This window comes from Dipteris shenzhenensis, chromosome 11 (genome assembly GCF_047967505.1).
Source record: "Dipteris shenzhenensis isolate YYH24624 ecotype China chromosome 11, Dip_SZ_1.0, whole genome shotgun sequence".
Lineage (NCBI taxonomy): Eukaryota > Viridiplantae > Streptophyta > Polypodiopsida > Gleicheniales > Dipteridaceae > Dipteris > Dipteris shenzhenensis.
This window is the reverse complement of record NC_141606.1, coordinates 1,557,442-1,563,441: the sequence shown is the minus strand read 5'-3', so window position 1 is coordinate 1,563,441 and position 6,000 is coordinate 1,557,442.

The following is a 6,000-nucleotide window of genomic DNA, read 5'->3' as shown; positions in this document are numbered from 1 at the left end:
TAGCCTCTATAGATGTCTACACTCGTAAATTGGTGTAGGTCAGTTGATGCTCTCTAATCAGATACCTTAACCATATTTTGTCCATTACGTGGGCATAGCTAATATTCTTTACGTATCCCTTGGTAGAGATCTAATCGCAGATTCAACATAGCATGACTGCCAATCGTGGGTAGAAACAATTGGAGACTATATGTGAGGATCACTCTATATAGGCAGGTCTTTAAGAGCTAAGCAAAGGCCAATCGGCTCTCGGACTATATTCAAGTATATTGGGCCATGGATCTATGTGTGTGATAAGAAATGGGAATGACTGGCAACAAATACATTAGTAAAAAGAAGCATTTTATGGCTTCTACATAAGGATATAACCCTATATTATGATGATCATAGTCTTTATATATTGACTAATTTACCATTTTTTCTTTGATAAGGGTACCTTAGTAATTATGATGGAATTTTCTCATGACCCCTTGCTGGGGAATTTGTATAATGCTAGTTCTCAAAAGAGTAATAACATGGAGCATTTGGATATCTATGACTCAAGCATTGGGGTGCCACATGATGCATCGCCATCCAAGGTCAATAAGATTTGCTAGTGTAAATATCTTATGATGTTGTGACATCGATAACAAGTGGAGTTGTGCTTTGAAGCCTGCAGCTCCACAATCTAAGGTTCTTATTCTAACTCGTCCTTATTGTGGATGGATGTAGGTGAGTGGAGCTCCTTCAATATCATTCGGTATTTATAATTTATCAAATTATCAATCCCTCTATATAAAGATTATCTTGTCATGTACTGTCTTGATTGATAAGTCTAAGATGGATAACGTTTGTCTTGAAAATGCACACACATATGCACACACACACACACTCACTTTTGCCTCCCAAGAAGGGACTAGATCCCAACTAAGATCCCATGGGTGAAACAACTCACCCACGTGTGTAGGATCGAATGCAAAATGGCATACCCACAAGTAATGAAGTGGTTTGGTGAGAGAGTTAGGGGCTTTTGCAAACCCTGTGTTTAACCCCTTTGAATAGAAAAAATTACACCAACTAACCCTTGGGACTCGAAAAGCATATCAGGCTTATATATGTATAAGAAATGAGCACACTATGTCTCCGGTGGTTAAGGAGAAGAAATAATGGGAAGGAGGAAATGGGAATTATTGTAGGGGAAGAGCCATTCACACCAAACTTTCCACTACCTTGATCACACCTCCCCATGAACATTATAAATACTAGAGGCCCCCAAGACAGGTGGTATGAAGGGTACATTCGAGAGTGTAGTATATGCTGCGGGTAAGGGCAAAGCCCTTAGTGAGGTTATTTTTCTGATTCGAGGTCATTTCGGGGCCCGTTTTGGAGAAGGAAGTTCTCCACAGGCACTCAGAAAAAGGCCCTGTTTTTGCTGTGCGATCACTGTTCTGCGGGTCGGTGAAAAGTTGCCGTAGAAATTGCATCATGTGCCTTTGTGCAGAGATATTGGGAGTTGTAGATTCATGCTTGTTGCCTGTTGATGCAAAATCGTCACTAGGAAGTGACTATGTGGTGAAATACCACTTTCGTCAGTTTTGCAGTTCTGCCCGTGTGAGGCAAAAGCTGTGTTTTTTGCAGTGACAGAATATTTTGCAGTGTTCTGCAATGGCATCTGATTCCCTTTCATAGATTGTCACTAAAAAGCTTGACAAGAACAACTTCCAGGCATGGAAGTTTAGAATGACGAATTTCTTAATGGGAAAAGGCTATTGGGAGTTCATTACAGGAAATGAAGAAGAACCTGTTCTTCCTAATGTTCCCAGTCAACAGGAAATGCAGGCATTCAAAGGATGGCATGAGAGAGCTAGGAAAGTTATGTACTGGCTGTCTATCAGTATTTCGGACTCCATGATTGTGCATATTCAGGATGCAAATACGCCAAAGGAGGCATGGGATACTTTGGCAAAAATGTATAGCACAAATACGCAAGCCAGGAAAATGCAACTCAAACAGGAGTTGCACAATGTGCAGAGAGAAAATTTGAGCATAAATGACTACCACATGAAAGTGAAGAAAATTGCAGATGCACTTGCTTCCATTGGGTCGCCAGTGGATGATGACGATTTGGTCTCTGTGACCTTGAATGGTCTAGGAAAGGATTATGCACAGTTCCGGACATCCATTGCTGTCCGTGAAAAATTTCCTGATTTTGAGGAGTTGATTGCTCTTCTAATTTTCGAAGAGCAGAGAAATGGTGGTGCATCTTCTTCAGCAGGAACTTCAAAAGAAACTGTCTTCTACTCAAATGCTGGCAGAGGTAGAGGCAGAGGTAGAGGAGGCCGATCTGCAGGCCGTGGTAGAAATCAGAATATGTAGCAAATGCAAGAAAACCAGTCCTATGCAGGAGGACGTGGTAACTCTAGAGGCGTGGTAACTCTAGAGGCAGGGGGAGCCAAAGAGGCCGTGGTGGATGGCAGAGAAGCCAAAATGCAAACAGCAATGTTGAATGCTACTATTGTGGCAAAATGGGTCATCGGCTAAGGACTGCTACAAAAAGCAGAATGACATTATGAATGGAAAATTGCAGCAAGGCAATTATGCATCTTCTAGCAGGCAGGGTGATGATAGAAATGAGCATCTATTTATGGTGCAGCATATGACCAATTCTGTGATAAGTGCAGAAGAAAGAAATGATGTGTGGTATGTTGACTCAGGTGCGTCAAACCACATGACAGGTCATGCAGAATGGATGCAAGATGCAAGAAAAATGGAAAAACCAGGATTTGTGGAGACTGGTGATGATACTGCACATCCTATTGTGCAGATTGGAAAAATTCCTTTGTCTATGCAGGATGGGAAAAAGAAATACTTGTCTGATGTATTTCATGTCCCGAACATCACCAAGAACCTGGTTTCTGTTGGTCATATGGTTGAGCAGGGCTTGCAGGTCAGATTTAATCCTCATGGATGCTTTGTTGAGGATATGAAAAATAATGGTCGCTTGATAGCAAAAGGAAAGAAGAAGGGCAGGATGTTTACGTTGGATGCAGACATGCCTGAATTGAGTGCAGCAATGTTTGCACATGGGACCGGTGTAGTTGCAGATATTGATATCTGGCACAAACACATTGGTCATGTTAATATATAGCGACTTAAATCAATGCAAGCCCAAAATATTGTTGCAGGATTGCCTAAATTCAAGGTTGCAGAAATGCACAAGGTTTGTGAAGCCTGTCAATTTGGGAAACAGGCAAGGAAACCTTTTCCTAGGCATGTTCCAGAGAGTAAAAAACCATTGGAATTAATCCACTCTGATGTGTGGACTACAAAAGCTGCATCTATTGGAGGCTGTCACTATTTTGTCACATTTATTGATGACTTCAGCAAAAAACTATGGGTGTATTTTATGAAAAAGAAAAGTGAAGTGTTTGGGCACTTCAAAGCTTTCAAAGCTATGGTTGAAAAAGAAACAGACCTGCAAATAAAATGCCTAAGGTCAGATGGAGGGGGAGAGTACCTCTCAAATGAGTTTGCAAGGTTCTTGCAGGAGCATGGTATAAAGCAGCAATATTCATGCAGTCATACCCCACAACAAAATGGAATTGCAGAAAGAGAAAACAGGCATATTGGAGAGGTATCTCGGGCTATGCTAAATGAAAAAGATCTACCAGATTATTATTGGGCTGAAGCAGTTGCTACAGCAGTCTATATAATGAACAGGACTCCCACTGCAGCAATACATGGCATGACGCCAAAGGAGATGTATACTGGTAGGAAACCAGATATTTCTCATTTGAAGATTTTTGGTTGCATTGCCTATGTCCATGTGCCAGATGAGTTGAGGTCCAAGTTGGATCCAAAAGCTGAGAAGTGCGTCTTTATTGGTTATTCTCTGCAGCAGAAAGGGTATAGATGCTATAACCCTTCTACACGTAAGTTCACAGTGAGCAGAGATGTTGTTTTTGATGAGATGAGTAGCTGGTATAAACCAGTAAATGTGATGATTGATGTAGATGCACAAAATGGTAATGCTGCACAGAATGCACAGCAGCAATCACAAAATATCAGTGGACCTGGAGTGTCCTCTACCAGTGGTTCACATACTTCGCCATGGGCAGGCAGATTGAGATCAGGAGAATCCCCTCAAAGCAATGCAGAGAGTGGTACGTAGGTATCATGAAAAGGAAAAGAGAAGGTAGATCAGCCCATGTTTGATGTGAATGCAGGTCACTCTTGTGTGGATAGTGAATCCAGTGGCTCTAAACAGAGCATTGATGATGAGTTGGGTATTCCTTCTGTTGTTACACCTCGATTAAGGAAGACCAGGGATGTTTTGAGAGCACCTGGAAGTGAGCCTATTTTGCGCAGGTCTACCAGGGTCAGGTATCCTCTGTGGATAGGCTGAAATATGATGGATTTACAGCCATTCACTATGCCTATATGGTCAAAGTGATACAAGAACCAGAACCCACTTCTTTTGAGCAAGCCATGGGAAATGAAAAATGGGAGAAAGCCATGGATGAAGAAATGGATGCCTTGGATGCTGATGCTACATGGGAATTGGTGCCTTTGCCTAAAGGCAAGAATGCAATTAGCTGTAAATGGGTTTATAAGATCAAGCACAATGCAGATGGTTCTGTGAATAGATACAAGGCAAGATTAGTTGTCAAGGGGTATGCACAGACATATGGCATTGATTATGAAGAAACTTTCAACCCGGTTGCAAGGATGGCAACCGTAAGAGTAGCCATTGCTATCGCTGCATCAAAGGGATGGTCTTTACATCAGATGGATGTAAAGAATGCCTTCTTGCATGGTGATTTGCAAGAAGAGGTCTTTATGGAGCAGCCATGTTCATGCATGCTATTCATCCTGAGTTTGTTTGCAGGTTGAAGAAAGCCTTGTATGGCTTGAAGCAAGAACCTAGAGCATGGTCTGACAAGATAGGACAGTATCTTGTCACTATTGGCTTTCAGATTTCCAAGGCAGATTTCTCACTCTATATGAGAAAAACAGAGAAAGGGATTATGCTGCTGGTCATTTATGTTGATGATTTGATCATCACAGGTGATAGTGATGAAGATATCCTTCATGTGAAAATGCTATTGAGGCAGAAGTTTGAGATGAAGGATTTGGGAGAGCTGCGTTATTTCTTGGGCATTGAGGTGATTAGATCACCAAGTGGGATACAACTCTTGCAGAGGCAGTATGGATTGGACATGCTGTCCAAATATGGGATGACAGGCTGTAAGCCTATTTCAGTTCCTTTGGAGCAGAATGTGAAGCTGAGCGCAGATGCAGATGAGCTTCTGAAAGACCCTACTATGTACAGACGCATAGTAGGAAGTTTGATTTACATGACTATTACCAGGCCAGATTTGAGCTATGCTGTTGGGTTGGTAAGTCAGTTTATGCAGGCTCCAAGGAAACCGCATTTGGATGCGGCTAGACGCATACTCAGGTATGTGAAGTCCACATTGCAGTATGGACTATTTTATGAGGCTGGGGTTCAGATACAGTTGCATGGATACACTGATGCTGATTGGGCTAGTAGTATTTCTGATAGACGATCTACCAGTGGGTATGTGTTCTCTTTTGGGAGTGCTGCAGTCACTTGGAGCAGCAAGAAACAGCCTACAGTTGCCTTGTCGAGCACAGAGGCTGAGTACATGGGTGCAGCAATGGCTGCATGTGAGGTAGCTTGGTTGCATAAGCTACTCTATGATATGCATCAGTCTACAGATGGGCCACTTGTCATTTATTGTGACAACATGAGTAGCATACACTTGGCAAAGAACCCAGTCTTTCATGCTAGAACAAAGCACATTGAGGTGCATTATCACTATGTGCGGGAGAAGGTTTTACTAGGTCTTATTGATCTAGTTTATGTCAGCACAGAGGATCAGGTAGCTGACATATTCACGAAAGCATTGGGTGCAGAGAAGCTGCGCAAGTTCAGAGACCTGCTTGGTGTGCAAGAATTGGGATTGAGCTCGAGGGGGAGTGTTGAGATATCGAGCT